Source organism: Pinus tabuliformis, chromosome 1_2, assembly GCF_031772625.1.
Source record: "Pinus tabuliformis cultivar Carrire ecotype Pingquan chromosome 1_2, CPIR1, whole genome shotgun sequence".
In the NCBI taxonomy this organism is placed as follows: domain Eukaryota; kingdom Viridiplantae; phylum Streptophyta; class Pinopsida; order Pinales; family Pinaceae; genus Pinus; species Pinus tabuliformis.
Window position 1 is genome coordinate 99,091,207 of NC_142298.1, and position 21,229 is coordinate 99,112,435.

The 21,229-nt window shown below is 39.2% G+C and overlaps 1 long non-coding RNA gene across 1 annotated transcript; it reads right to left on the minus strand.

Annotated features, from left to right (window-relative positions):
* Nucleotides 1-18,032: 18,032 nt before the first annotated feature.
* Nucleotides 18,033-19,015, minus strand: LOC149204667 (uncharacterized). Its single transcript, XR_016251790.1, has 3 exons — nucleotides 18,678-19,015; nucleotides 18,521-18,581; nucleotides 18,033-18,418 (listed from the first exon to the last, which is right to left on the minus strand). It is a non-coding gene; the product is annotated as an uncharacterized LOC149204667 (long non-coding RNA).
* Nucleotides 19,016-21,229: the final 2,214 nt, after the last annotated feature.

A 21,229-nucleotide genomic window follows, 5' to 3' on the forward strand; every position in this document is an offset into this window, starting at 1 on the left:
AAGCTAGAGTAGCAGAGTATCCACAGTCTCCAAAAGTTGAACCCTTATTACTTCTAACTTTCAGCCATTTATAAGCATTTTACAATGCCCTCAGGCTCTCTAAGGCTCGAGGTGTCTTAATCTATCCCCTCTGGCTTCTAACTGCTTGATGCCACGATTTAATAGATATGAGCCAGAGGTCTTTCTTCTAACAACATGGTAACCAAATTCTAGTAAATGTGTTGTGCTATCAGGTGGCTCGCTCGTGCTAGCGATGCTCCATGTTCGCTTCTGTTGCTCTTTGTAATCTCTGATAGCGAACCTTCGATGCAACGTGGGTCGTTGATCTGTGCGCTTGATCGACGATCCACATTGACTCCGCCAGTCGCCATCGCAATTTTCATATGGTCCATGCCGATATCCACCGATTGCCACCGTCGATCAGATCTGGACCATTGATCGGCCAGATCTGACGGCTACTATGCATTTCACTGTTCAGACCTCCGATACTCATTTAGTTCGTTGTTTCCTTGGGTTTTTGCCTCCCGATAGTGTTTTTCCGCCATTCTAAGGGTTCTTCTCCTGCGATTGTTTTGATCTTTGGCCTAATTTTACTAGCTTTTTAAGACTTTAGAGAGAATTTTTGGATCCATTTTGGGCCACATACCAACAAGGCTAACAAGCACTGCGCGCAACGCCCGCACGATGGTGGGGTACGCATCAAGGAAGTTTTAAGGACTGGTGCAGTTACAGAAGGATGATGCACCTACGATTTGGAAAACCCCAGCTCGGGATGAGAGCCAATCACCAGGGGCGGAACAACTTGTGCGCCCACCTTTCCCGATGGATACAGACATATGTCGTACAGCCCACACCAGTGCACACCACTCCCAGAATAGAGAATCGGAACAAAACACATCAGCAGGAAAAGTGACACGCACTACCAATTATCCACAAAGAAGCATTCGGTAGGGTGTACGAAGTACTAAACAGGGTTCACCAGGTGAGACGGACTGATTGGGACCTACGCGTACCAGCTGTTCGATGGGCCTATAGGACCATATGCAAAACCCTGACCGCAGAAACAATTCCAAAGGTGCAGAACAGAGTAGGGACCATAATTTCTAAAGAGAATGCAAAGAGGAATCCACACGTAATATCGCTCGCAGATGTGACAGTACGCACAGCCCAGGACGAAGAAATCACACAGCTACGCGAGGTCGAACACATAAGGCTTCAAAAATCAATTCGACTGGGAAACTATAGACTTCGCGAGCTTGAATCGGACCAGGTACGGTTAAGGAAGAAAGGCATTTTAATGGACGCAGAGGTCAAGAGGCTGGAAAATGAAATAAAGGGAGAATTTCTCGTCAACAGACCAAGGATGGCGAGGCAAGGTGTGTACAATCATTCGAACAATTTAGAAGACTATCGCCGAGAATTAGTTAGTCTGCTGCCATGGCTAGGTCTGCATATCACCAAACGCAGTAGCCAAGGGGACGCACTATGTAAAGAAGAGCGTGCGACACCAACTGTCACAGGGACAAATGAAGATTTTCTGCGGACTACACTGGAGGGCGAAATGAAGGCCCGCACAGGTGGTGCGACCACCTGACTAGCCATAGGAAACACAGTCTTAGCGCTCCAGGCAATTGAAAGGAAGCGCGGGACTATAAAATATTCTTCCACGGGACTACGTGCTCTGGGAAATGCACGCAATAACAGGATGTCACAGGGTTCCCGACCACGCACAAGGGACAATGTTGCTGCGCGAATAAGCTGGGAAGTGACGGTTGGTAACACTGTTCATGATGAGATGTCCGATTTAAGGCCAAATGGAGCAGGCGGCGGGCATTTAAGACGCGAATTATGGGCAAGATTTGGGACAATCTGCCGCCAAGAAAGCATTGATGGCCCGGAATTGGGGGGAATGGTCGAATTTGAATTCAAAAGGCGCTATAAAACTCCAGGGGCTAGCCATGAAACAACAATTTTTCACTTGAGATTTGAGCAGTTGGTTAGAGCACAAAGTGTTGAGTGCTGAGCGATATTCGAGCCCCTAAGTTCGCGAAAGACTACATATAGTTCAAACAAGATGGCGGCTACCAGGAGAGGTTTGGGCTTTATAGAAGGAACCGCCGACGAGGCTGCGCAGAACCCCACAGTACACGATGTTCCCGAAGGTACTGGGGTTGCACCGGAAATCCCGAAATCACCTCGGACGCCGAGACCGAAAAAAGATAAGTAGGTAGTGGGACCAGTCTGCATGTCCCCGAGGAATCCATGGTTCGGTAAGCTCTCAATGGAAGAAAAGGGAAAGGTTGTCACCATTGAGACAGATGAAGAGGAGGAGGACCTACAGGCTCTGATTGTTGAGGTAGAGGAAGTAGAGGACGTGGAGGAAGATATCCAGCCGGTGCGCTCTGCAGCGAAATTGCCTGAGTACGTCCCTCCGCGAAAAGGGAAAACTAAGATACCAAAGGATCTGGATACCACAAAGAGCGCACTCCAGACCCCGCTCCTCCCTGATGGAATTGTGTTTGAGGGCTCGCATCTAGACCGAGTGCCCACAATAAAGTTCGAAGATTGGTACCTCATGGACAGCGAGAAGTTCCCACACTTAGAGACAGCGAGCCTCATGATAGAGCCGCAAAAATGGCTGCGCGGTGTGGAGAAGGTCGAGTTGCTGCATCTGCTATGGATACCACACTTTCACTGCGCACCCATTACTATTTTCGTCATCAGGCAGCTGCTTTTCTTGGTGCAGATGGGTACTTATAGCTGGAGGAGCCTATTCCCATCACGACGGCTCTCATCCACAGAATTTCTCGGCTTCCCTGTAAGGGAAAGGACCCCGCGACGATAGTAGGATAAAGTGGCGATTTGGCCCTCGCAGAAGCTATGAAGGCCAAATATAAACTTGAAAAGAAAAAGAGGAGTTATTTCATCACCAGTATCAAGGATAAGGGGATGCACGTAGCCACCCAACTCCTAGCTGGCAAGGTAATGAGAAAATGTCGCATCGATGAAGTACCAGTGCCGGTGATAGCGTTGGCCGAACAGTGCGTGGAGGGGATCGAGTTCAACTGGGTCAATTTCCTTTGTGAAGAATTTTTTATCAACTGCAAGGAAGCCTAGGAGCAAGGTAAGACCTTCCACTACACGTGGTTGCTCTTGTCCATCTTGCTAGTCGCAGGTGAACTACCGGAGGACAGTTAGTTCCCGGACATTGAGCGTGACTTACCCGAGGCCGCGAAGTACGCGTCGCTCTGGGCTACCAAGGACGCGAAGTGGATTCGCGATACAAAGGTTTTCTGGGTGCTCATGGAGGCGAGCATCCGCATGTGGATCAATAGGAGGTCGCGCCTGTCCCCCATAGTGCACAACAGTCTACAGAGTTTTGCAGCCTTCAAAGCGGACATGCACAATATCTACATTAGGGCGCGGAAAGATCCGGCGCAGCAGTGGACCAAGCTCCCATTCATCGCCACTGATGATGCAATTTTTACAGTGTTAGAGACATGGCCTCCTGAGTGGTGTGCCCCGAATTTAGAAGAATTGGAAAAGGCAACAACACAGAAAAGAAAGGAGGAGGCCAAGCTGCGCGTCACACAGCTAGCCGAGAAGAGGTGCAATGAAAAAGCGGTAGCAGAGGTAAGGGCAGTTCGCGAGGCAGCACAGGCAGCCACGGAGCAGACAAAGGTCGCCGAAGCAGCAGCAACAACACAGACAACAAGGGCCACAACAACGCAGGCAGAGGAGGGCCAGGAATTGTCTATAGGACAAGAGGTAGAGGACACAAACCTTGCAGAAGAGGGCGCGGACCCAGGCACAACTTCCACCCAACTCAAAAGGTCGCGCGTCACATAGAGATCAGGTCCATGAAAAAAGGTCAAGGCCTCCAAATTGGCCATCAACCCGATCACGTTAACGGAAGGTGACCTCTACGACATCGGCGAGATGGTTTGTGATGTCACCAAGGAAGCGCTCCAAGAAGTCATGTCGGAGCAGCAGATTGTGTTGGGGACGCTAAGAGCACAGCTACAGGAACTACAAGTGCGGCACCAACAGGAAGGAACCGTAGCCACCTACGTCGCAGCAGGCACATCAGCAGCAAAACAGATGCTACGCGCAAGGATGGGCAATACCATAGTGCTACCAGAAGGGGCGCTAGTAGCAAAGAATGAGATCGACAGAGCCGCAGTTGGCAGGATCAAGGGACTTGGCCTTAACTTGGTTGCCCTTCTGCGAGACACACTGTACCAACTGCAAGATGGAGTAACCGCAGAACTCTACTCCAAGGAGGGCCGCGCGATACAGGTGCTAAGTGAGCAAAAGATCAACATCGAATAGCTCAGCCTGCAGCGTGACGAACTGGTGTCACAAAACCAATAGTTAGTGTAGACAGCTGATGAAGCGTGTGGGCACGTCCTAGAGTTGTCCATCATCGCGGACTTGCCAAGGTACGGATCCACTGTTTGGGAAGTGGAGTCCGAAACGTAGGCGAGGAAACAATGCGAGTGCAGCTGGAGATGAGTCTCCAGATTTCCGAGCTGCAGCTGAAGGCGCAGCCTTCCACTCCCCCATAAGTTAGAGAGCAGCGCGTTAGCACTATCCAAACAAGGTTGGAAGAAATTGGACGGGCAGTGCAGGACTATACCGGTATGTTGGACCAAGCCTTTGGCGTCCTCACATCCTTGCAGGAGGACCCCAACATACAACGCCTGGAAACAGAGGTGTGTGAACTTCAAGAGCAGTACGACAGTGTCCGAGGAATTGCGCAGACAGTCGTCCTCACTCAACGACTCGCAAAGATGTAGCAAGCAAGGGCACTGAAAGAGCAGGTGGATGCCGCAAGACAAAAAGAGGCACTTCTCAAAGCGCGCGTCTACCATGGATTGACGAGGCCTTCACCATTACGACATATATCAAGGGAAAGCTCGCATAGATGTAGGGGCTCTACGCGCTAAGCAAGGATTTGATCCTCATAAAGAAGGATCGGAAGAGCGCGTGCAACAGGTCCAGCAAACCGTAGAGTAGTGCACTGCAAACCTCCGAGCAGCATGGGACTAGTTGGAGGGACTCCGCGCCAAGATCGTCGCGCCAACTGAGTGACTCGGGGACGAGTCACGATGTTTGTGTTGGGGGCCTGTTGGGCATCAGATCCCCCCACAACATGTTTTGGGGCTCAAAGCCCAAGTTTTGGTCAAATGTATTGTAAGACTCCGCGAATTGTGGGCGCGGAGCGCGAAGTATAGGTTGAGTCATAGGGTTGTCTGCCCTAAGTGTTGTAATGTAATGTAATGTCATGTTGGCCTACCCATGGTCCACGGACCATGGGATTGTATAAATAGAGCGAGGCTCTAAGTTGTAAAGATAGCGAATTGGAGATAGATGAATACGAATGGTTCGAGCATAGAGTAAGAGTCTAAGTGTATTGGGTCGTAGTAGTAGGAAGAGGCTCTGTAGCTAAGTGCGCAGAGGCCTAGTAGAGTCCGCAGCTGAGTGAACGGACCCCTACAGCTAAGTTCGCAGGGCGAAGTTGAGTCTGTAACCTTGAACGAAGAATAATAAAGAGAAGTTGATTCCAATTTCTGCGTATCTGCTTTTATATTACATTCTATGCATTTATACTGTTTTTCTTATCGCACGCACTTATATGAATGTTGAATATATTGTTAAATATCACTAGACTTACAGAGATAAGCTAAGTAATCGGAGAACAATAGGTTAATAGTAAGGAACGTGGATAATAATACAGATCGCGCCCTGAGTAGGGCTGCATGAAAGCAACATAAGAGGTTGCGAGAGACTAATAGATGCGCGTAACGACGTGCACGTAGGGTCAAACCACGGACCGCCAGAGCTCATCAAACATCCCCAAGGTGCAGAAACCTGGTTCTAGCACCATTCCATACTACTTCGGGTGAGACCTCAGTCCGCGCTTCGCAGATTGTTGCCAAAAGGGCCAGTAGTATCGGGATTTGTTTGGCTAAATCACCTTTGAACCTGGATCAGGCCCATACAAGCCAACAATAATTGCTCCCAACTTGCAATAAAAAAGGTATGAGTGATTACAACCATCATAAAATAGTGTGCAAAAAAAAAATATGAACTTGCATAACTTCCATAGAAGATAAAAGGTCTTTGCTAGATGTAAAAATATGTGTCACAAGAACTAACCTTAACCATCCTGCAACCTTACCTCTTTTATTAAAATAACAATGAAACAAACCTCGTGGGCCTTTTTTGAATGAACCTTCCTTTGTATTTTCCTTCTTAGCAAACATTAAGAAATATCGAAGCTTTTTATTATCAAAAGGGATTGTTAAGTAAGATTCTTCCAACCAATCATAGATTAGATCGTGAAATCCAAAACTATGCTCTTATTAGCCATGAAACCCATGAGAGGATGAATTTAATGGCATGGAATCAGGATGAGAATATTGTAAGGGAAAATGAATTTGATCATATTCAGGAGGCTTGTCAAGATAGTGAGGACCTGAAATAACCATTAGAAAAGGTTGAAGTGCCTCAACTTCTTGACAAGTATCTAAATAGTGATACAATATACCATAAATATTAATCAATGTAAAATAACTATCACGCGGTATACTAGTGGGAAAACATTAAATTGAATGATGGTTATTAGAACCAACGTCGTAATCAGATGAACTCATTAAGGAATAAGGCCCTTGGTTAGTGGACAATAAAGATAGACTCCTTTGAACAACGTTACAAATTATTTTAACAATAGAATCATCTTCCTCGTATGTTGAATGTGACAAACCATTTCGTTGTACATTTTTGCAAACTGAAATAGCATCACAATCATCGAAAGAATTGAAAATGAATCCCAATATAGAAAATACATGAAACCATTAAGATACAATGGGTGAAAAAGAGGAATTTGATTGACCATATAACTAAAGAATTCACTAAAACTCAAGATGATATATGATTCCAAGAAGAAAATGAATAGCATTATAACGTTCACAAGAAAAACTAGGAGATGACTTCTTTCAAATGTATCTGAGAGATAAAAATATTACACCACCTTCACATGAAGGAATTTGAAAAAGACAAGAAATATCGAACGAATCTTCACCTTTCTGCTCCTCTACCTATGAAATGTAACTACCTTTCCCTTGATCACTACTTGGATTGGCAAACTGAAAATTAAAAGAGTTTGAAAGAGATTAATCAAGTTGATCAATGGGCAAGGGTTCATGAGAATAAGATGATAGAGGAGGAAACATATTCCTTGAAGAGATTCTTTCAATATTGGAGTTATGAGTGTTGATATCATATTGAAATATTGAGGGATTGGTCTTCACCCTACATCAAATTTTTCATAGATGAGATCTCGAATAAATGGATCAGAAATCTGATTTACAGATTTCCCAATGCCAACATCAAAGGAGGAGGGGAAAGAATAAAAGGAGTGGTAGATTCCTCCTTTGAAACTAGAGATGTGTCATGATTTATAAAAGTTGTGAGAACAGGAACATCTTGGGGTTCATATTTATAATGATCCAAAGAGATATGAACCAAATGTTGAAAATTTTCCTTGAAAAAATCCCAATCCACATCTTCTTCAGGAAACTCATAACAAAGGTGAAGAAATCTATTAGCAAAATCCTTTATTCACTCGTCGAGGTTCATTGTTAGTTGAATAATCTATTTATAAATGCCTCATTAATCATACTTATTAAAGGCTTGATGAATCTCCTTGAGGAATTGATCAAATGAATGAATGGAAACATATGGTACAATATGACACCATCGATTAATTTGAACTTCAAGGGGGAGTAAGAAAATTATAAGAGAAACATCTTCAGAATCGATTTCATAAAATTCGAAAAACATGGAAAACTGAAAGATATGCTTGGTTATGGATGTATCACCCTCACCATCAAACTTTAATTGAGACAAGTTATAAAGGGGTTCATTGGGAATTAAAAGTTTACGATTAGATGTATTGGAAAAACACCCCAATAGTATGATTTAGGGATGATCCATTTAAGATAAGCGATTCAAAATGAACTCAATGGGCACAACTTGTCATATGACCCTCCTTATAGGGCCATAATGTTGATGATGCTAGATATCGCCAACATATAGGGGGTCTCCTCAATGTGAAGTCCCAATTAGAACTCACACTATTTGGAGTAGGAGCCTCACCAGAAGTATCGACCCGACCACCATAACTTAAGGTTTTTCGTGGATTCAATGGATAACATAAGAAATTATCACATAACCTTTAAAATCAGTAAGTAAGTTTACATTGTGAAGCACCAATTGTAATATATAAAAGGAGGCCTTCATAAGAGGCGAGACAAGAGTGAGTCTCTAGAAGGAAAGTAATAGTACTATCCTAAGAGAGGCACATGAGATCAAGTAAATATTCATTGATTAACCTGCAAGTTAGTTCACAAGATAACAATGGTTCGTGAAACAAAATACAACACACATTGAACAAGATAAGAACCAAAGCCACCAAAATAGTTTAATTTTTATAGTAAATAAGAATTCCAACATATATCGAAAACATCAAAAGAATAATCTTAAAACATTCATGATATATGCATGAAAGTATGTTGGCTTAATGATATTCAATTATTAGGTGAAATATCCATGTACATAGTTACAATCATGATACACTAGCTCTAATAGTGGAGCAAGAAGTCACTTCTTTCTTCTCCAAAAGAATGACTTTCTCTCCTATGCCAAGAGAAAGAAGCCAAGGCTATACTCCAAAGTGTAAGCCTCCAAAAGCCCCTTTCTTGAGTTATGAGGCTTCCTTTATAACAAGAGGAATGACCTTTCACATTCCCATGACTCTTGAGTTAACCTCATGACCCTTGGACTCCTAAATGACCTTTGAACTTCTATATGAATTTTTTTTCCACATGTGACTTTTCATATTCCACATGTGACTTTTCATATTCCACATATGACTTTTAGACTTCCACACATTATATTTTGTCATTTCCTTGAAAATACATCATTAAATTCCATATGATGATGTGGAAAGACATATGGACAAATATGAGATTGTGTTAACACTTGTAGAAGCCACAACTTGACAATGATGACATGGAGATTCATGATGATGTGGAAATTCCAAGCTTATCTCTTTGTTGCTTTGTCTTGTATTCTTGATAGATCTGATTTATACTCAATCTTCACCCTCCAAAGGGTCATGAATCAACATCGAGACCTTCTGAGTAATCATGCAATGTCTTTATTCTGTCATGGTCTCAAATCTGCTTCATGTCCTCGTGATGGTCCTTCTTTGTACTTATTCTCTACAAGTGCTTCTTTGTTTCTTCTCCTTGACATATTCCTTGAGTCTAACCTTGCCATGGTCACGAGGTACACCTTCCAATGAAGACATTCATGAAAAGGAAAAATCAATCTTGAAATCATTTATTTTCTCTACCTTGCTCATGGAAGAAGTTATTTGTGATAGGCCTGTGAAAGGACTAATAGGGAAGGGCTTGATGAGGATGGCACAGTTGAGTTCAATAGTTGTTGAGGAGGGAACCATTACACACTAAAACGGTGTCATGTGCTATAAGGAGGGGCTCGTCAAGGTCTAGTGTAGTGGGAAAGTGCAAGGGACATTGTGATAAGCTTGTTGACTAATACTGCCCCATGCACTAGGCTCAAGGAAGTAGGAGATAGTGAAAGCACAATTGAGCTTAACAGTGAGCAAGGGATGACCCTAATGTTTAATAAATGTGTGCCATGCACTTAGAAATAAAGGCAAGACTTAGTCCTAGTGCAGGGTGCAATGATAGTAGACAAGAATAACCAAATTTTTCTTGAGAGTGTGTTGTGTGTCCTGGAAGGGACAAAGGGTCCATTTTTTCCTGAAGAATGCTCAAAGGGTCCTTGTTTTCCTAAAGCGCACTTAGAGGGTCCCTGTTTTCCTGAAGTCCGCTCAGAGGGTTCTTGTTTTCCTGAAGTCTTCTCTGAAAGGGATATCGTTCTTCTCACCACAATTTTATTCAATAGTGGCTCACTGTTTACTATATATGTGCTCTGCAATTGGAATGGTTCACTAGAAGAAGAGGTTGTGCAATTGGCTAAGGCAACCAGAAGAAAGGAGGTCACTTTGCCTAGGAGGGTTCTCACTGCATCGTGAAGGGAGGAGGGCCTTTTAATTATGTAGTTTTATTTTGCAAGGAGATGAAGGAGGTCCTTGCTATCATCTAAAAGTACTTTATGCACCATGCAAGGTAGAGGTGATCAAAACTTAGTGCAGTGAGTCAGTATGAGAAACAAGGGTTATGTGACTATTCTTTGAAGGTTTTGAATGTGCATCCATAAGAGATGACCTTAGGAAAGACTCAATACACAAGTATAGGAGGGAGAGATTTCATCAATAAGGATCATGGATAGGAATTTATCATCACCTAGTAAGAGAGTTAATGCCTTCATAACTTGCACTGGGTTGAAGGACCAAGAAGAGCTCCAAAATGGATAAGTGTGGAACCAATAGAGTAAGAGATGGAAATGCATCTGAAGAGACTCAAACATGGATCAAACCCATGAATGTCATTTATACAAGCCAACACAAGGCACAGGACTCATGACTAACAATCACACCTTGAAATGACAACAAAGTGACACGTATTTTTAAGTGTGATAGTTAAAATGCCACATTACGACACTTAGAATACAAGTTGCGACACAAGTGTCAACTACGACTAAAAAGTGTGCTAAGCTATGGGAATGTGTCTAGCACATATTATAATGATATATAGGACCATGTAAGGTAGAATAGTGCACTATAACTAAATCTAGAGATGTGCACATATGCGACACATACAAGAGTGAAAACAACTAAAAGTGACACCTACGACAATAAGAAAACATGAAAACAACACTTTTTGAGTTCAAAGAAAGAAAAAATGTCATTCGTGAATGTGAAATCGACACTTACGAAAACAAAGGTGTGCAAAAGCAACAGTTTGGAAAACTCACCAAATGGAAGTACAATTGCAACCAAAGTGAGAGGGATTGTCGATGGAAAGTGCACACTGATTGTCATCAATATAGACTTGCATAAGAAATATGAACTCATGCATTTATCAATGAATAAGCATGTGTGATAAAGTGACTTTACACTTAGAACCTGTGAATAAGGTTAAACACTTAACAAAGCATCGATCGACCATGAAGTGGCCATGGGATGACAGATCACAAAATCCTTAGTAGGCTCCAAAATTCAAGTGTATGAAAAATTTTGGAGGGTGTTGATCACAACATCAATAGAACCCCCATTCCATAAATTAACCTTCAAGTCAAATATAAACACCTCACATCTTTATTCCAAGATTAAGATTTTGGGTTTGTTATATCTAATGATTCTTTTAGAACTCTATTTTCCTCGTTATCTTCTTTATCTTCAATACACCACTTCTTTGTTATTTTTCTTAAATCATTTCCATGTAAATTTACCATGTACTTTGAACTTATTGTGATTTTTCTCAAAAAATTCATAATAGCTTTTGCATATTTTGCATCTAGTTCTAATAGTCTATCTCGACACATCATGATATAAATCTTTTTTTTTAAAACATACTTTTGATATTTCTAGAATAAAAATAAAAATAAAAGTTTAATCTCTTGGCTACATAGAAACTCACATTATTTCTTAATAAACATTTTATCTTAGCATCCAACATATTCTTAATTCATGCATAAAGAATAAAGACTAAATTGTCACTAGAAAAGAAGGATTAAAGAGATTAAAGGAAAATATTATGATAAAACACCATTACAGAATTCTAAACGGGTAAAAATTCCAACATCCAAAAGTAAAGCTTCCTTTGAGAGAAATCTACTAGAACATTATCCTCCCTATAATAGTGAAGGATCTAAATATCATCAAACTCTTGTTGTGATTGGATCCTCCTTTTATATGATTCCAACTAAAGGATTCTAAGATCCAACTTTCCATTGAACTAGTCCACTATTATTTTGGAATCACCAATCAAATTAAAAACCTCCACCTTCTTACACAAAGCTAACCTCAAAGTACACCATAGATAAATCAACTCAACAATAAAGCTTCTACCATTTCCAAAGCCCAACTTACATTTTAGAACCACATTATGAGGGAATAGAATGAAGAAACCAACCCCACAATTCTCCCTTTGACAGGAACCATTAAAGAAACCCCATAGATTTCCTTCAGATATCACCAACTCCCTTATGATTATTGTCTTCTTTAATTTTAATGTCTTAACCTATTCTAGAAAAGTAACTCTAGAATCATGTGTAATTATTGTTGAGCATATAATATCATTCTAAGAAATAAATTTGTTTCTCTCTAACCAAATGCCCCACATCACAAATGCACGTAGAAATTTAAAAGAGGAAAAAATAAATCTTTGAACCCAAAGCCATAGAATTTCTTCAATAGAGTTCCCAAATCACCAAATTTTTATTTTTAGGACTCACAATACCTCTTTCCAAATAGTCTTCACAAAACGGAAAAAAACAAATAATTGGTCTATAGATTCATTATCAAATTAAGGACCTCCCCATATTTTTTTTTTGCTAAAACATCCCAAGTGAGAGTTTTCCTTTCAAGAAGAATCAATAAAAAAAGTGGACATTTCATATGTCATATTTTATTGAATCAAGGCATTGTATTCATGCTTTTCTGAAACAACCCCATATTGCTTATTTTTAGACCAAGACAGACTTTCCTCTTCATCCCTATTTAAAAAAATACCTTGTTTCCCCAAAGTCATAAAAATAAATTCCATTCACCTACTAAAACTAGCGAGATTTGTAAACCTTGAGCAGAAGCCCATACTTGATTATCAACATCCATGTTATCATCTATAGCCACATCCACAATATGATAAACACCATGATAATTTAGAAATTATACTATATCTGCAGACAATCAGTGCTTACCATCACTCCCAATCCACAAATCTCGTCCAATTAATCCATTCCTTCCATTACCAATTTTTCATGTGATCCATTTTTCCATAACTTGTATCCCTTTGACCACATTTCTCCAAATCATTGATTCACCCCTAGTAGATTTTGACTGTTGTCTTAACCATAGCTCCACCAAATTATCCTTTAGGTATTTTAACCTCATGATCGAGCTCCATAAGTTGTTTTCAAAAAGCATCTGTCATACACTTTTTGTAGCAAGGGCTAAAGCGAATAACTCCATATTTCCTAGGGCTTAGCCTACATTTTTTTTTTAATTTCCAATCTTTCACACTTCACGAGAGACATGCCTATTTTCTTATTCTTTCCATTCGATAAAAACTCAACACTTAGTTTCCTTATTGAAATCAAAATAATTTGGGGAATTTTGGCTAAGGTTAGCGAAAAAAATGAAATGCTCTCTATACCATATTTCAGTAGAATTAGTTTGCCTCCTAAAGAGAGCCACTGATTACACCAAAGATTAATGTGTATTTCCACTTTCCTCGGAATCTAGAATCATCAACTACTCTATAATTATTTCGTTTAAGGAAATATCCAAGATATTTAAAACCATCATTTAGCATACCAAAATTGAGAGGAAAAATACCTTTAATGGATTCTAGATTCTCCTCCTCTAGGTTACTACTATGACCACTCAATTTATCAAGTACTACTTCCATGATCGTGGCATTACAAAAGTAGCCCAAAATTTATTCAAACGTATTTCATTCGCACACATTTCATGGACCAAATAATAGCAAGTCATCAATAATTAAAATGTTATTTATTACTACATGAGGGCTGACTTCCACTCCTTTAATTATACGATTTTCCTTTGCCTTCAATATTGAGCAAAAACATAAACGAAGAAAGGGGGCATCCTTGCCTTATTCCCTTTGATGCCCTCGAGAATTCAAAATGCTCACCATTGATAAGAACACAATTATTAGCATATTGAATACAACCCAAGATCCAAGACACAACTTCAAATTTAAAACCATTTTTTATTCAAACCAATCTCAAGAAAGACTAGTTCACTCTATCATATGCTTTTTTCAAATCAATCTTCATCACTAAAGCTAGAAATTTTTTATCTTTCATTATATGAATGACCTCCTACATTGTCCTGGTTGCATCATGAATCTGCCTATTGTAGAGAAAACCAGATTGATTCAAGGACATATGATTTCACAAACTAACCTTCAGCGTATTAGTAATAAGCTTAGAGATCATCTTGTACAAAGAATTGCATAGGGCTATCAACCAAAAATCATCAAAAGACTTAGGATCTGCCATCTCAGGAATTAAATCAAGGAAATTGGTGTTAAGATTTCTAGAAACAAACTCCCTTGTTGTAGAATCCTCAACCACCTCTACGATATTTTCCCTATCAAATCAAAGAAGGACAAGAAAAATTATGCACGGCAACCATCAAGCCCCCGACTATTTTCTTTGGGAATCTTCTTAAGAATATTTAAAACTTCCTCCTCCGTAGTAGGTCTCCCTATCCAATTAGATTATTCATCTATGAAAAATCGAGGAAAGTTTTATACAATTTTCAATTGATCCATAATATTTATATGCCCATACCTTCAAACAATTTCCCATAAAATCTAACTCCTTATTGTGAAATTTCATCAAAGGAAGAAACAACTTTTGAACCATTTGATGTAAAAAATTTCCAAATGTGGTTTACAACCCTTCAATAACTAGATTACTATGGAATAACCGAGTATTGTTGTAGCCTTCAAAAATCCAAGTGGCTCGGATTTTAAGTTTCCAATATAATTTTTAATCTCGTAAAATTCCTACTTTCTTTATTCCAATTATCTAAAAATCCAAGTGGCTGGGATTTTAAGTTTCCAATATAATTTTTAATCTCGTAAAATTCCTACTTTCTTTATTCCAATTATCTAACTTGTTCTAGTTCATAATCAGTTAAAAAGCCATCTCTTTGAAGACACATATCTGAAATTTTCTCCCCTATCCTTGTGCCCACCATCCAACTATTGACCATGCAATGAGTGGTTCTCTCCATTTTCCTAAATTGTATTTTCCCTATAATTACTCACAATTTAAATTGCATTCACATAATCTTACATAGGCTCAAACTTCCATTTTCCTAAATTGTATTTTCTCTATCCTCGCTCACAATTTAGATTGTCAATCACGCCATCTTACATAGGTTCAAACTTCCCTTATCTTAAAGTAGTCACTCATTATTATAGTCTTCGTTGACATCAGGAAACACCAAATATTCGCTAACACATCAAAGATTCCTATAAAGGTTAGCTTTAACTACTTCGTGGGTCACTAATCTCCCATTAATTAGATGTCTCTCGGGGATTTCATATGACCTCGCATTAATCTACGAGACACTACTACCAATGATAGGAAACCAAATCTAGCCCATAAATCAATGGAAAATTCTAGGAAAAGGGTAAAACTGGATTCAAAATTGTTTGAGAATTAAGTTAGTAACTTGATTTGAAAATTGTTTTGAACATACGAAGCACCAAATCTTATGACCAAATATCCACATGATCAATTCATTTCTCACTTCTGGTCTACCTTTTTCGATGATAAGGTAATTTAATTCAACCATTAGTAATCGTCTACATTCACGTATCATCGACCTTTTCCTTATCTGTTACTTGTGTCTTCAAAATTTCAATTATTTTTTCTATACTTATTACTTTAATGTGTGTCGATAGGTATTTCCATCTACGTGAGGTGTTTTCTTTGACGAATATGAGCACTTATTGTTGTTGTTAATGCATAGGAGATACTTTAAGAGACCACCACACAGAAAATATAAAAATAGTTCACTTGACATTAAAACCAAAATAAAAAACCCAAAAATTATGTGCAATAACAAAACACAGTAAAACAGAGTAAAAAGAATATTTGAGTGGTAAAACACCATAAATCACACAATTATGGGCACAACAAAGTATCTTTTGATTATGATTTTGAATATAAGGAAATACATTCACATGAAAATATGCAACAAATATGGAGGTTGCAGCTCCTTCATCAAGTAAAAACTGGAAATTTTACAGAAATTTACTCTTCTCTAGTTTCTTGCACAAAAACTGACTGTAAAACACAGTAACAAGTTGTTTTTAGTCTCCACTGCCTTTTCCTCAACAAATTTATCTAGACTTCTCGATTTCACTTGCAAAACTAAAAACGGAAAACCATGCAACCCCAAAGAACATAAATTCATTCATTAAATTTTATGACAAGACAAATATTATGACCAAGGATGGTCGCTAATTCAAAAAAAAAAACAAATTATGAACCTTCAGGTGTTGCGCAGCACAAACACCAGCTACGCAGTAAATGCATGGTATTTATTCTTTACAAGCGCTACAAGATTTTTGTGTTCTTAATTGTTTGATGTGTTGCACGAAGAAATATATTGTACGCAGGAATGAAGAGGTTGTACTCCTCGTCAAAATATTATTTACATTCTTTTCCTTGAGGCTGAAAGCAAAAATCTGCCATTTGATTTGTTGTGTACATCTGTTATGACTGCTATCCGTTTGCTTAAACACAGTGGGTGTGATTACTTTTAACACTTCTCCTTAATTACGGCTACCACCATTGACAATTTGTGATGTCCCCCATATGTAAATATTTATTTACCGCACTTTTAAACAAATTGAATACTAATTAAGTTTATATAATTAGTAATTTTGATTTAGTTGCATGAAAAATGGAATGTTGGAATTATCGCAGTAATTATTTGATTAAACTTGAATGAGAATGTATTGTCAAAAAGGTGACAATTTTTATTTCTCAAAATAGTTAGGCTGGGAGGTTACCCAACCCTAACTAACTACTTCTGTGAGAGATTTATTCCAAGGGATCAAGAAGATGGGGGCACCACCCAACCCTAACTACTTCTGTGAGAGATTTATTCTAACTACTTCTATGAGAAATTTATTCCAAGGGATCAAGAAGATGGGGGCATCGCCCAAACCTAACTACTTCTATGAGAGATTTGTTCCAAGGGATCAAGAAGATGGGGGCGATGGGGGGATCTGAGATCTGGGAGGAAAAATAATTGAGTGATACTTAAAAGAAAAATTTTAACTGTGCTGGAAGGACAAATGGTGATGAGGTAGTTAAGTCTGATCAAGATCAGATAACAAGAAAGAAGTTCTCGAGGAGAAACCCGGGAAGGGTAGCTCGGGGGGAGACCAAGGGCATAGCAGCGCGGATCTCATGGTTGGGAGGCAAGACAAGAATAAAGAATTTAATTCGGTTCAGCTAGCCAGATAAGTGTAATCTGGAAACCATGAACACCTAATTATAGAAATTCTATTACTAAAGATAGGATGAATGTGTATACCTTAAATCTAAGACGCAGATAGTTATTATCTACAAAACTAGTATACTCTGGTGTGATTACTGTAGCTAGCATAGTAAGCATTATCTTCTATTAAGCATAAATCTTAAAGGAAAGAAGGAATCGCTGAGAGAATTTCCGTTAATCTCTATGGATAATATCCAGAATTCCAATAGTTGGAAAAGAACTATTAAATCAAAAAATAAGATAATATCACAGACAATAACATTTTATATTCCCACAATCAAACTAGAAGCTTCAGTAATGGGAAAGAAATGAAATCAATAACTTATGTTTTAAACTAAGAACATGACATACAATTAACAAGTTCAAATGAAATGATAGAATGCCCATAATCTCGGCATCCTCAGATAGGCAAAAATAGCCGAGGAGTTTCACTAAAACGCATAGCCCGGAAGACAACAGAGGCAAAATTATATTTAAAAGAAAACGATAAATGCTCCAGCCAGAAACCTAAGAACGAGCTTCTGTCATATATATAAATCAAAACCGAATTTGGATGTTCAAACCCTAGCTGTATGAAAGACCTGCTTGGTAAAAACGACAAAACAAGAATTGACAGACATGCGAATACATGGTAAACGACATCAAGCCAAGACAGTGAAATTTCCAGAAATTCATAACCTACAACCGCTCTTAAAACCACGACCTTCATGTCAAGAAAATACCATATGGAATAGAGATACCAGTAACACCATTAATATGAAATAAATAACATAATCATCGGGTCATAATCCTAGAAAATACAGTCAAATGGCGCAAGGCTTCTTTCAGGGTTTCTTATACCTTTAGTTTCAAAAAAGACAAAGAACTAGTAACCTGTACAAGGTTAAGAGAGTTAAGTTTACAAATAACGAAGTAATAACCAAACTGAGGCTTACGAGCCAAGAAACCCTTCAACTATATATACATAGGTTGGAACTTAAATAAATACACAGTGTTCCAAATCCAAAACAAATTACAACCGAAGGGAAATAAAAACCCCAATTCTGGTCAAGCCAAATCCCTTGCATACCCAGTGGAACAAAACTTGAGGGTTGAAGAATCTGGCAAAGGGAGTCGAACCTCCTGGTTCTCCAGTGCTTGAGCCTGTAACACCCAGTCAATACAAACGAATGGGATTAAATTGTACCAGAATAGTAAGGAAAACCTGCATAACATTGTAGAAATGATTAAACAAAAGGTTCTTACCCAGTTTGGCGGCATACATCTCCAAACTACTAATGATGGTCTGAGCAGTGATAACAGGAAGCTGTAGAACGGAGTATGTTCTTCAGTTAGCAGAACAAACTTACGAGTCTAACCACGCATGCTACTGAAGGGAGGAAATGCATACAAGATTACTCACCAGGTGAGAAATTCCATAGAGGACCGAAGCCTGAGTCAGCGGCCAACAAATGCAACAAGTGACCCGGTCTACCCATCCAGCTATCGCTTAGAACCACGGGAGGTCGCCTCCACTGTCTGATCTAAGGGGTAAGGGAGAGACGTTGATGCAGCACAATCGCCTAAGCGATACAAAGCCAACTGCCAACCACAGAGAAGACTCCAAAAAAGATAGATTCACATTCCTAAGCAGTCGACCACCCTGAATTATGTTAAACAATAAATGAAACGTACCCACAAGGGTGCCGACCTTAATTCATCTCAGAGCACAAATTATGTAATAAGAGTCACCTTAGGAAATCAGACAAGTAACATAGTGTGACTGACATATTTGATAGCCATTTATTATTACCGTGGAGCTTTACAGTTATTACTTTTGTACCCAGCTACTAGATTTTCAATGATGTGAATAATATGAAATCTATGTTATGAAATCCGTTGGTGCTAGGTTAAATGGGTAAATTTGATAATGGTGATATGTTTAAAAATAAGTTAAAAATGTTTCAATATATTGAATGTATATTAAAAAAAAATATTTGTTATAGGTATGGTTCCAAAACTAAGGCCTCTAGAAAATAAGAATTAACATCATTTATGATGTACACAGAGAGAGAAGTAGAAAAGCAGCTAGAATGAGAAGAGCGGGAACCATACCACACCGAACAATGATGGGAACAGGAGCAACAATCTTTCAGGAGACCAATCCTGAGATATGGGTACAACTGGGAGAAGAGCCACGGAATACTAATACTACAATCTTGGAAACTATGCAAGAATTAAAGGCAGAAATGGCTCGACTGCTGGTAGACAATGAATGGTTAATGTAGGAACAAGAAAAGATCATGAAGAGTCTATCGGATAGACAGAATCAAAGACAAAAAATTCCCAGTCCTTAGCAGGGAAACATGACTGGAGAACAAGAATTTCATACTGAGCGGGAAGAAACTGAAGGCGGTGAAGAGAACCAGGAAGAAGAATCTGGTAATGTATCAGAACATAACAAACAAAAGAGACAAAGAGTAGAACTACAAGGAGAATTCTGGAAGATAAAGCCTCCCCTCTTTGATGGTGAACTAGAAAAGGCAGCAAAAGCCTGGCTCATCAACATGAAAAAGTATTTCCAGCTATACGAATATGATCATAACTTAAAAGCTCGGTTGGCCATCTTTTAGCTACAGGGAAAAGTCACCTTGTGGTGGAAGGAAGTGAAGAGAGTTTGAGGTGTAAATGAACAGAGCATAACTTGGGACAAATTTCAAAGATATTTTAAGGAAAAATATCTGACCGAAATATTTTATGAAGAGAAGGCTAAGGTGCTGGACCTTAGCCACAAGGGTTATCATAACCAAATTTACATCTTTACTACGATATGTCCCATATATATGAAAAGACAAGGCTAAGGTGCAGCGGTTTATCAACAGTTTGCCGCTGTTTATGAAAGAACACCTTGAGTTGGATAACCCGAAAACCATGGATGAGGTCATACGGAAGGCTAGAATATGTTACCAGCAAAGAAAACCAAAAGGGGAAGGAAGTAAGAGATGGAATGACAAAAAGGGGAGAAAATTTTCTCCCATCAGTAAAGTAAATACGTTTATGGTCAATAAACACCCTAAAGGACAAATACATAAAAACATGAACAGAAATCAACCCAAATCCAAATTTCCCAGTGACACAAAAACAAATGAACAGTCGGTAAGGATTGAAGTGGAGATGGCAGCTAGACCCCCAGTATAGTGCTGAGGATGCGGAGGACCTCCTTATGTTAAAAATTGTCCACATCGCAAGAGAACTGATCAGGTGGCACAAATTCAAGAAGCATCAACAGTAGGAGAAGTGGCCAGAAGCATGCTGAAAATCAATGCTGCTCTTGAAGATCATCAAGCGGAGTACCAGCAGACTATGATAGAATTTGAAAGTAAAATCTTCAACCAAACTGTGTCTATTTTAATTGATTCCGGAGCTACCCTGAGTTACATTAGTCCCAAAATAGTAGAACAATGCAGTTTACAAGCTATTAAGTTTAAAACTACCTAGTAAGTGCAACTAGCTATGAGAGCCAAGAGAAGAGTGTTGGCCAAGGTCAACAAATTTCCCCTATAGATAGCAGGGTAGGCTATTATGGCAAACTTGAATGTATTGCCCTTAGGATCATATGGTATTTTAATCGGTATGGACTGGTTGGAAAAACACTGGTCTCATTAATTGTAAAATTAAAACTATTAACTATATGTACAAGGAAGGAAAGAGACAAGAAATTCAGGGGATAAAAAGACCCTTAAAGCTGAGGCCAGTCACATCCTGCAAATTGGCCAAATGTATCTGAAAAGGATGCCATATTTATGCAATACAAGTAGGATACTCTAATTCAAAAGAAAAGTCTGCCGCCTTAGAAAATATACCAGTGGTGCAAAATTTTCCGGATGTATTTCCTAAAGAAATTTCGGGACTTCCGCCAAAAGATATATAGATTTTACTATTGAATTAGTACCAGGGGATACTTCGGTATCTTGG